The sequence below is a fragment of the Hyaena hyaena genome, unplaced genomic scaffold (genome assembly GCF_003009895.1).
Source record: "Hyaena hyaena isolate Hyena2069 unplaced genomic scaffold, ASM300989v1 scaffold_1200, whole genome shotgun sequence".
Taxonomy (NCBI): Eukaryota; Metazoa; Chordata; class Mammalia; order Carnivora; family Hyaenidae; genus Hyaena; species Hyaena hyaena.
In genome coordinates, this window is record NW_024081824.1 from 293,534 (window position 1) to 305,788 (window position 12,255).

General features: G+C 41.2%; 1 protein-coding gene across 1 annotated transcript in view; it reads left to right on the forward strand.

Annotated features, from left to right (window-relative positions):
* LOC120224552 (sodium/hydrogen exchanger 9-like) overlaps positions 1-12,255 on the forward strand; it is a gene marked incomplete at its 5' end in the record, with an annotated part of 402,148 nt that overhangs the window by 275,184 nt on the left and 114,709 nt on the right. The gene's annotated exons all lie outside the window — the stretch shown is intronic.

Consider the following 12,255-nt stretch of genomic DNA (forward strand, 5'->3'; position numbering starts at 1 on the left):
TCAGTAGGTTAAGCATCTGACTTCAGCTCAGGTCATGATCTCACAGTTTGAGTTCAAGCCCCACATCATGCTCTGTGCTGACAGCTCAGAGCCTGGCGCCTGTTTTGGAGTCTGTGTTTTCCTCTCTCTCTCTGCCCCTCCTCTGCTCTCTCTCTCTCTCTCTCTCTCTCTCAAAAAATAAATAAATAAACATTAAAAAAAAGATTTCCCCTTAGAATCCCTGTTCCTTTCCTATGCAAAACTCCAGGAACTTCCCATAGTTAATACGCAAGTGAATCATATCTAAGTATGTTCAGTTATTCATTGAGAAAATAGGTATTAATTGTACACTCACCTAGTGCCCAGAGCAGTTCTAAATACTGGTAGATGTAAGTGACAAGCTCTCTGCTCTCAAAAAGCTTATGTTCTACTTATTTAAACCATACCTGAAGGTTCCTTATTCCAAAAGAAAATATAAACCAAATGAATTTTCTGACCCTGAACTGCTTTGGAAATTGGAATTTATTTCTGTTCAATCAATTTTTCTACCACCAGTCTTTCCTTATTCAGAAACTTTTTTCTTACATGCCTTATATGTGTGAATACACTTACATTACCCTCAGGAGCAGTTCATGGAAATATATGTGAGAATATAATAAACACTCTCAAAATACAGCAAACAAAATTTGGGGTATACAAGGCAATATGGAAAAACTGAGGGAAACTATCATTTATTGAATATCTACTATTTGCCACTCACTATAGAGCAATTCTATATTAAACAACTTTGTAGATGGAGAAACTAAAGTTCAAGACCTCACAGAGGTTATGTAACTTGGCCAAGGACAAAAGCATTCCTAAACCCAGGTCTGTGAGACTTCACTTCAAACCCATCCAAGTGTCTAAAAATCCACGTTTTCAGTAGTACTAAAGTAAAAGGCTTGTTTCACCTTCAGTTACATTCTGTCTCTGCCCTTCCTCCGCTCACTTTCTCTCTTCTCTCTCTCTCTCAAAAATAAATTAAAACATTTTTTTAAAAAAGTCTTTCTGAGAACTTTTTAAAAAAATTTTTTATGCTTATGTATTTTTGAAAGACAGAGAAAGACCAAGCACAAGTCAGGGAGGGGCAGAGAGAGAATGAGACACAGAATCTGAAGCAGGCTCCAGGCTCTGAGCTGTCAGCACAGAGCGTGACACGGGGCTTGAACCCACGAACCGCGAGATCATGACCTGAGCTGAAGTCGGGCACCAAACCCTCTGAGTCACCCAGGCACCCCTTACTGAGACCTTTTATGAGCAATATTTTGAGACTCAGGTCCAGAGCAAGGTAGGATAGGCATTACCAGTTTCTTATTGCAGATTAAAAAGAGAGAGAGAGACAGAGTGAGGGAGACATGGAGAGATTGGTTATCTTGTTCACAATCTCACAACCAATTAGAGATGAAAATGAGACTTGAACCCAACCTCTTGTCCCCTAATTTAGAGCCTTCTCACCTGCATGACACTACAGATTTAACCACAAGGTCAAGAGAATTAAATCAAAACCATGCCCTTCCTAACATAGGCCAACCCCAACATGTCTAACATGTCTCTCATGCAAACCCAGTCCTCAGCCATTTCACAACAAATCAAACCTTTGGGTAACACCATTCCCAGCCATTAGTTCAAGTTGTACACTGTGCCTCCAGACCCCCATCAGAGTGTAGGAAGCACCAAGTGAGTTCATCATGTGCAGGGAAGTATTTTTCTTCAGAAAAGAATGCTCTAGACTCAGCTTTCATTTTCTGTATGAATTTTGGCATGTGCTATCTTCACTCAGGATCTAAGGTTTTAACTGTACTTTCCAGGAAATAAAGAATTTAAAATGTCAACTTAAGGTAACGTAAGCCAGAGGAGAAAGTAAAGAAGCAGATCACATAACACACTGTCTAGCATTTTCAGGGTGTATGACAACAACACCTGCAGAAACCATAAGAAAAAGCCAGTCTCTTTAAAGGATATTTGCTTTCAGAGAGCCTGGATGGCTCAGTCAGTTAAGCATCTGACTCTTGATTTCAGCTCAGATCAGGATCTCAAGGTTCATGAGATTGAGCCCTATATCCGGCTCTGCACACTGATTGCAGAGCCTGCTTGGGATTCTCTCTCTCCTTCTCTCTCTGCCTGCCCTCTGCTCTCTCTCTCTCAAAAAATATATAAAATAATAAAAAAAAATTAAAGAATATTTGCTTTCTAATATAGCCTAGTGTTAACTATGCCTAGAGCAGTTTTGGTTATCCAGTAAGAAGTATGGCTTTAGTAGCCCTCTGGCAGAATCCAGTTATCCATGCTTCAATAATATGGAGACTTTCTTTACATAGCTCAAAACATTTTTCAGAGTCCTTTCGAGATGTAAACAATGACCCTTTATCTAAAATGGGAGTATGAACTTATTTACACATTTACTCATTCACAGTCTCCAGCTATTCATTCAGCAGACGTTCAATGACACACTCTTGGGTAGGTATTTAGGTGAACAAAGACAAAGATATGGACCCTGCCCTTAGGAGACTTGCAGCCTAGAGAGAGCTTGGCTTTGTATGGACTAAATTTGGTTCACTAAGACAGTGCACCTCACGTGGTTCAAAATCTAGTCAAGGGGCACCTGGGTGGCCAGTTAAGCATCCCACTCTTGATTTTGGCTCAAGTCATGCTCTGGCAGTTCATGAGTTCAAGTGTTCTGTGCTAACAGCTCAGAGCCTGCTTGGGATTCTCTCTCTCCCCTCTCCCCCTACTCATGCTCTCTCTCTCTCCAAATAATTAAATAAACTTAAAAAATATTCAAAATCCAGTTAAATCAGAACTAGAACTTTATCTTAGTCAATTACACCTATCATCTAATAAATCCTTTTCTATCATCTTTACCCTCACCTTATTCATACCCTTTTGGCACTGGTCAGGAGAATAGCTGGCAGTGCCTGCCAAACAGAAGTGGATTCACTTGTAAAGCTAAGGAAGCTTAAGCCTCAGGCTTCCTCATTCACATCGGCCCCTTCTAAGATTCTGGGAGGGGCCCTAGGAGTGTGTCCTGTTGTCATATAAAGTTGGTAAAAGATATTCTTTGTATTAATTTTCTTATTTGTTAACATTTTTTATTTATTTCTGAGAGGGAGAGAGACAGTGTGAGCAGGGGAGGGTCAGAGAGAGAGGGAGACACAAAATCCAAAGCAGGCTCCAGGCTCTGTCTGAGCTAACTATCAGCACAGAGCCCGACGTGGGGCTCGAACCCATGAACCGTGAGATCATGACCTGAGCCAAAGTCGGACCCTTAACCGACTGAGCCACCTGGGCACCCCTGTATTAATTTTCTTAAAGAGAGTGCCCAGATATATAAATTTCCCTGGAGATGAAAGTATATGAAGGGATCCCGCTGTTTATCACTCATCTCCTGGGACTGAGTGGGGCCTGCAGTGAGCATTGAAACAAGGGCTTGGAGCTGAGTAGATAGCAGTGGTTTTGAGTAAATTTCATATTGTTCATGGGTTAGGGCACCACTGCTGCTGCCACCATCTACCCCAGCCTCTGCCTTTTGCCACCACAGCCAATGAAACGTAGGTGAAGCAACTGTCAGAACCTGGATTGAATTCCTCACCTGGCACAGACTAGTAATTTATACACACAAAGACTTGGAACCTGAAAATGAATGAAGTTCAGTAGTGGTCTCTCTGCCTTGGAAAGCTTTCAGTAATGCAGATTCTCTTTCTGGTAGCTAGGTTGCAGTTTAGAGTCAATTGGGGGAAGTTTACCCTGAGACATTTTTAAGAACTTCTTTAAATTCAAGGCAAGGAGTTCGGAACTGCTTTGGTGTATCGTGTGACACCCAGCACAAAGGGCTTAAGAGGAACGCTAAGCTCCCCTGAAACTGTTCCTGGTGCCCTGGAGCAAAGCCCTAGTTAATGCCAGGAGGGAGCTGCCCCGCCCCAGCTCTCAGTTCCCTTGAAACCAAAGAGGCAGAGTTCCGTGGTTTAAATTAAAGGAGATGTGCTTCGCACAAATTAGCTTTCCTATTGATGTGGTGCATATTACAAAGATCAGGCCTCTTGTTTTAATTCAAATCCATGTACTGTAATTTTTATTTAATTTAAAACTAAATAAGAGCCGGGAGTTGCTGGAAGGAGGGAAAATGCCAAGCCCAATTGAGCCTTGGCAGCCTTCCTGAAACCACTGTGACTTGGAGACTGTGGCCTGCTGGGCTGCAGAGACTGTGTCGAGCCACTGTGCTCATCTGAACGGGGCGGGTAGTGATGGGGGAGTTCTGAAGTGCTTGAACAGGGCAAAGGAGCCTGACAATATGTCAGAGAACATGCTTCTCCAGTTTGTCCATTTCTGCTCTTCTTGGGAGAGACATTGAAACCCTGATGTATGCTGTTGCATAAACTAGGAAGAGTTTTAACCAGGACAGTGTGGCCACAGTGTCCCGATATAATATAAAACCTCATCCATGAGCTCATACTGCCATGAAGACAGCAGTGCTAGTGTCTCTAGGCTTTGCTGCTTAATGTTGTTGTTGCTCATTTGGTTGTCCACCAGTGCTCTTTATTAGCCTTTGAATAGCTGCCAGCATCAAAGGATTGAGAGAAGCCATGGAAGAAAAACTTAAATTAAGAAAATCTTTCCACTAGCATTCATCTTTTCCCCTCAATGGCAAAAAGACCGCCACTGTTATTCAAGTGTTGGGGAACACTCTGTTCAGCAGCTCACAGAACTGCAGCATTCTACAGAAGGACAACTTAAGAACCACTGTCGAGGTGGAGGAGACCACCTTTCTCCAGGTCTTTTTAGTGTTCCACTAGTCATGCCATGGTCAGAGCCAATTTGAGACTGCCTCAAAAATGGCTTTACCCATTGTAGCCAGGAAGAAAGCAAGAGGAAATCATGACATTAAAGAGCAAAAGTCATTGTCTCGGCCATGCTTAGGAACAAGAATCTGTGTCTATTACTACCCGAGCTAATGGAACTCCATTAAGCTACCAGGACAGCCCCACAACAATTAACAGCCACCATGTAGAGGGCTACTCTCATGCTCTCTTGTTCCTTGATAATGAAAAGTCCGCTCCTCTGACCAGCGTTAGCAACACTGAGAGCTCCTTAGAAATAATGAGTCCAAATCTGCCTTCTAATAAGATCTCCAGGTAAGTCATGTGCATGTGAAAGTTTGAGTAGCACATCCCAGAACATAATCACAATTCGTGGTTTTCTGTTCTGAACCTCTTTCTTCAATCTATTCCTTCTGTTTTGCCTTAGACCCTCCGGTACTGATCTTGTTCTTCCATTTGCCATCTGATCAGCATTAACAATGTTTACCCAGCTATTAAGTTTCTTTCACTTCCTTGAGCTTGCTGAAATCTTTCCCCCTACTCAGTCTCTCCCTCTGCTCAAAACCCTTGCCCACCCACCTTCACTTCTTTATTCAACTAATTCCCTTTTTTCTTCGGATCTTAGCTTAGACATCACTTCCTATAGGAAGCCTCGATAACTCCATCTAGGCTGATCCCTCTCATCTGTTTGCAAAGCACCCAATACTCCTCCTCTCCTAGTACCCTTCACATTCTACCATGAATTTTGGCTTGCCTGCTGGCATTCATAAACCGTGAGCTTCATAAACCAAAATGCTGATCTGTTTGGTTTACTCTGCACATCAGCGCTCAGCACCTTAGGCAAAACTGAGTATCCTTCCACAAACAATTGGTGGATGAACAAACAAATAAGTGGACAACCAACAACATTTTCTACCCAACTAAAATTGTACATTTCACTAAACTGACCATTTAAGGACTATCCATTCCTATTCTGTCAGCCCTAGGAACTTCTAATTCCAGAACTGGTCCCATAGGCACCTTTCAGACCAAGCTTACCTAGCTCCACAAGTGGGAGCTAAGCACAATAATTTTAAAGGAAGAGATCAACAATTAAAACTTTTCATTTTTTAAATGAAATAAAATATTTTCACCCTTCCCTGAATGTCTATAACAGTAAACATTGATAATACTTCACAAAAATACCATTTGGATTTGAGAGTATTTTTCAAATCTTTGCTTGATTTGTGTTGGACGAATGCTTTTGTTTTTCCATTAAAAAACTAAGATCTCTCAGGGCACCTGGGTGGCTCAGCTGGTTGAGAGTCTGACTCCAGCTCAGGTCATGATCTCACAATTCATGAGTTCAAGCCCCATGTCGGCCCCTGTGCCCACAGCTTGGAGCCTGGAGCCTGCTTCTGATTCTGTGTCTTCCTCTCTCTCTGCCCTTCCCCTACGCATGCTCTCTCTCTTTCTCTCTCTGTCTCTCTGTCTTTCTCTGTCTCTCTGTCTTTCTCTCTGTCTTTCTCTCTCTCTCTCTCTCAAAAATAAACATTTTTAAAAAGAATTGTTTTAAATTAAAAAAAAAACAAGATCTCATTAAAAACCCTGAGACTTACATGAGCCAGGTGATTTGAATCAAGATCAGGTTGACTAACTTCAGCTTGGGAAAAGATTTCTTTAAGTGTATATACAAGGGTTATTTGAGTCTGAGCCCTCTGAGCAACAGGCTCTTTCTTACCTTCCCCCTTCCCTTGTTCATAGTTCCAGAGAGAAACAGCCTGGATGTTGTCAAGCATTCCTTGCCACACCTACCTCTTTGCAGCCTCCTTACCCAGGGTCCAGTGTTCTCTCACCCTCCCATGCTAAGTAGCCTTCCTGCCCTGGCCATATCATGTACAATTAATTAGGACCCTATTTCTTCCTTACCAGTGTAAGGCCACTACCTACCTAATGCAGAACAGGCTCCGAACTTTTTGTTCATTAGAGGAGATGCACTTCCACTGAGCTCTCATCACTCACTGTGGCCTGGGGTAGACGTTAGAGAACAAAGTAGACAACTGACATAGGTCTTCTGAGGTCTTCAAATGGGACAGAGTTAACCAGCTTATGCAGGAAATGAGACACGAAAAGTTTTTTAACCAGTGTATCAAGCAGTCGCAGAAAAAGGCATCTTGAATAATAAATAACCATGAGCACCATTGCTGTGACAAAGTAGACAGACATAGTAGGCCCATATGGATTGCAGATCCCATTAAATCCTCATAGCTTCAAATACTGAGAAAAGTTTATCTGGTTATGACAAATTCAGGACATCTGAGAACTAGTTTAGACCTGTGGCCAGACCCATTGAGTTGTTTTCTCCTATTATTAGGTCAAAACATTATCATTCTTCACTTAGCTCCAAAATTAATTTACAATAAAAATTACGAGCTCTTGAATTTTTAAGCAGTGAATTAGATTCTACCCTTTGGCACACCACAATATTTTCTAAATATAAACTGCTGTTTTGGTGAAGTGCACTGAGCTCAGGCTTTCAAGCAGGCTCAGCCACACGGAGCTATATGATTAGCCCTCTCCAAATCTCAGCTCCCTTGGCTGTAAAACAGGATAATAATACTTACCTTAGATGTTCAATGTTGAAAGCCAAACTAGAAAATATATTTTAAATGTCTGGCATGGAACTTCCACTTAGGAAACACTCAACGGATGGGAGCTTCTATCGCTTTCTTTAAGCCCCCCACAGATGAGACAGCCATTAGTACTTCACAGAGACAGGATTTATATAAACTGACAACTGCTCTCTGGAAAACCTCCTAGCAGAGACTGAGGTTTTCATTCCAAAAAATAGGTTTGACTATCAAATTGCTGCCAAGGATACCATCTCAGGACAGTATGAAGTATTAGTGACACACTCATAGAAGACAAGAACCAAGGTTCCTCTTTCCTTCCTTCCCTTCATTAAAGGACAATCATTGACATTGTACCTTTCATTCTAGCAGTGACTTCTAAATAAATAAGTCAAAATGCTAGAACTCCATGTACCAGTTTTTATGAGGAAAATGTTAGTTGTAGCCCCCAGTGGGACAAACTGATGTCACAATATACTTAGACATTTATTGAATGTGCAAAATTGGCATGATCTTGTAGATAACCCAGTCATCCTATCTACTGACAGAGTGCGGCCAACAAGAGCATCCCAGCCCATGAAGGACACTGAGTGATGAAAGGAGACAATCCAGAATGCCTGTCACCTCTCTCTGTTTCAAGGATAAAGTCCTAGGATACCAAAAAAGAAATAATTTTATTATTTAATTCAGGAACTTTCTGTGTATGTTTCAGTTTTTCAGGATGTCCAGAATGTCAGCAATATCACTGATAATGTTAAAATATCTGATTGATAATTTTAACCAAATTAACCTGTCCAATGAGGCAAACAAATGGACTACATTATTTTCCCCCATTTTCTGTCTGAATTTGCTTACTAACTGCTTGGTTGTTTGGCTATAATATAGACATAACCTTAGAAAACTATCAGCACACATGAACTGAGTTCCAAAAAGTATGACTGTCTGTGGCAGGCACCAATCCCTCTAATTCTGCCCTCAGGTTCTATGGATAGAGTTCAGAAGAAGTCATTAAGATTGACTCAAGTAAGTTATATGTGCAAATGAGCAAGAAACAGTTACTTTTAAAAATACTGGTGCTAGGGGTGCCTGGGTGGCTCAGTTGGTTAAGTATCTGACTTTGGCTTGAGTCATGATCTCACGGTTCATGGGTTCGAGCCCCACATCGGGCTCTGTGCTGACAGCTCAGAGATTGGAGCCTGTTTCAGATTCTGTCTCTCTCTCTTTTTCTCTCTCTCTGCTCCTCTACTGCTTACACTGTCTTAAAAATAAATAAATATTAAATTTTTTTAAATTTAAAAATTCCAGTGCTAAATTTCCATAGAGCTATTAAGTAATTTAGGAATTTTTAGCATTAGCTCTAATATATTAGAGAGGTTCAAATGCTATCAAAGACAGACCAAACTTCTGTGATTAGGGCTGGGTCTCAGTCCCACTGCCCAATCATCCCGTTTTTGCCTAGAAGGCTCTTTCTTCCAAAAGCACCAGGAACTATTTTAGAAACCCATGATTCCACATGAAAAAAGAAATAGACACCAGGACAGGTGCCCTGCCTGTGAATGACAGCCTTGCCCTCCCTTTATAGGATCCTCATCCCACTCACCACCCACTTCCCTTAGTGTCTGAAAAGTGTCACCGGACTTTCTGGAGCTGTATTTTAAATTCTACAAGTAAACGTGAAAGCATGCATGTTAACAAGTATTTTTAAATGCATGCCCTTCAGGAGGATTGTGTGCTACCCTTCAACAGATTTCTTCCTTCTGATTGTTTTCAATTGCTTGCTTTTTTCCTGGCAGGAAGCTAATTTTGGCTGCACAAGGAAATGGGGGTTTTTACTGGACAGTCTAAAATGGGTCATTCTGGATTAGAGGAGACTGATGCTGAGTATAGGAGAAAGAGAAAGAAAGAGAGAGAGTGAGAGATGGTGCTGAAAGAGTAGGGGAGGGGGAGCAAAAGGCAAAATATCTATTTCAAAATGTTGCCTCAGACTGATCTTCTGTTTAGGAGAAGGGAAGAAATTTTCTTTTTTGCATTTTTTCTTAAAACTCAAATTTAAGATAACAATTTTCTTTTTTTTTTTAATTTTTTAATGTTTATTATTTTTGAGAGAGAGAGAGAGCAGGAGAGGGACAGAGAGAGAGGGAGACATACAATCTGAAGCAGGCTCCTGACACAGAGCCTGACAACGGGGTTCAGACTCACGAGCTGTGAGATCATGACCTGAGCCGAAGTTGGACACTTAACCAACTGAGCCACCCAGGATCCCCAACCATTTTCTTTTTTGCATTTTTCCTTAAAACTCAAATTGAAGACAACCATTTTTTAATCTTTGTTATGAGTTAAATATTCAATAGGGAGGATGAAACACATTGATAACCAGCCATTACATTTGTAATCTTGGCCACTCCTTCCTTTTTAGCCCCTATTTTCTCACCTGTTAAAAAATTATTCTGCGGTACTGTAGCAACATGTAGGGAAGAAGAGAGGTAAGGTAGAGAGCTTTAGGATAAACTAAGCTGCTGGAATTCAGAGACTCCCAAAATTCAGTAGTTAAACCACAGTAGTATATCCTCTCTGGCTCATGTTACAGGCCAAAATTGATATTAACGTGGAAGCAGGGGGAAAGATGCCTCTCCTCTGGATGGGTGATTCAGATATCAACAGGCTCTTTCCATACTGCAGCATCATAATTCCCTAAGTGAAGGATTCTAAAAGTTTGGTTCCTGAACCAGCAATATCAGCACCATCTAGGAACTTATTTGAAATATACATTCTCGGGCTCCACCATAGACCCACAGAATTAGGGACTCTGGGGCTGAAGCTCAGCAATCTGAGGTTGAGTTGAACAAGTCTTCCAGGTGATTCTGATGTAGCTAAAGTATGGGAATCACTGCTACAAGGAGTCTTTATGATTTATAACTGGCCAGTGGAAGGGGAAAGAGAGACTGGGGCAGGAACGGCTGCTTCTTAAAAGCCTTGGCCCAGTAGTGACATCTGTCACTCTTGCTCTCATTTCACTTATAAGAACCTTTCATCTGGCTATACCTCGCCACAGGAGATGCTAGGAAATGTAGTTTATACAGTTACAGCAGCATACCATGGATGATAAGAATAGGTAATGTGGACAGAGAGCCATCTTTGCCAGAATAGCCCTCCACAGTAGGAAAGTTATTCCCATTTATAACATTGCTCCTATGGGAAAAAGCAATCGAGTGTCTACACTAGGGTTTCTCAACCCCAGAAACTATTGACATTTGGAGCCAGATCATTCTTTTTTGTGAGAGCTGTCTTGTACATTATAGGATGTTTAGCAGTACCCCCTGGTCTCTACCTACAAGATTAACAGTAGTGTTCCCTGTCCCCTAGTTGTAGACAACCACAAATTTCTCCAGACATTGCCAAATATTCCCTGGGGGAACAAAATCATCCCAGATGAGAACCACACTGGTTTGAACAGAAAACTTATAAGTTGACTTTTGAAATGCAACCTGGCCATAAGTTGGGTAGTATTGACCGAATATTGACTTTCTTCTGATCTCTGTTAGCCTTTCTTTTGAAACTCTCTGTTGAAGATTTCAGCTGGTGGCAAGGATTATCCCACAGTTTACTACCACAACCACCTTACCTACATAAAAATAAACTTCCGAAGCCAGAAGCATCTATGTGTGTTGACTCAGAGCTGTGACAGAGCTAATCCTATTTACAGTACCCTTCCTGGCTGCTCAAGGCATTCAAAAACAAACTTTATTTTATGCAAAAATATGCCAAAGTTATGTTGCATTCCTTCTCAGTGACCTTAAGTTTAAATGATTCAAGTTCAGGAAGAGAGATGAAGGAAAGAAAGTTCTGCTTGTCTAATACAGACTTAGTTTCCAAAAAAATTCCATTTATTTTTGAATGCAGAAGGCTTTTCCACTGAAACAATCTGTTGGCATCACTTCCATGTGATAAAATGATGTTGAACTGAAAATGGAACTGTGTAGCAAGGTTGTACTATCCTGGAAAATGTATTTTGAAACCAGACTGACATTTTTGCTGAAAGTGGTTACTTACCCTTTGCAAGGTTATGGGACTTCAGCAAGGGTAAAAGCAATACATAATTCAATTGTAGGTCCAAACTAGGGTTTGATTTATCAGATTAATGATGAGGAAGTGTTGAATCTTTGAAATCAACCCCCTAACAGTACTCTAAACAACAGGGGGGAAAAAGGATTGCAACCAGTTATATCCCAAATGGAAAGAAAGTCAGCAAAATAACTCATCTTAGAGATATTTCTTTTAAGGGATGGGTCAGTTTCTCAGGGATATTTCTGTATCTCTGTCCATCTACTGCTCATTTTCTTTTGGGTTCCAGTTGTGTTCAAATTCAAAATCTGACCTTTCCCTCCTCCGTATATTCATGGATTCATCCAGTACTTGAGTGCCTACTCTCCAAGAGTAGCACTGGATATGCTTTCACCGAGCTTGCTTTCTTGTGAAGGGATGCAGATCTTAAAGATTAAAAAACAAGCATAATTTATTTCAGGTGTTGGTAAGTGCAATAAAAGACAAACAAAGAAGACCTGGGTGAAAATGGAGGGTACTTAGGTGGCAGGGTCAGAGCGGCCTTTCTGAGGACTGGGACGAGGAAGAACAGCTGCCGGGAAGTCTGGGAGGAGGTGGAGGCAGGAGGAGCAGGAAGTACAAAGGCCTTGAGGCAAGACTTGGTTTAAAATAAACTTTATCTTCCTTCACTTTTCAAGCTCCAAACTTCCCTCTCATCTTTCCACTCTCTCCAGTAAAAAGACTAAACTCTCCTTTGAACTGCAGACTCTTAG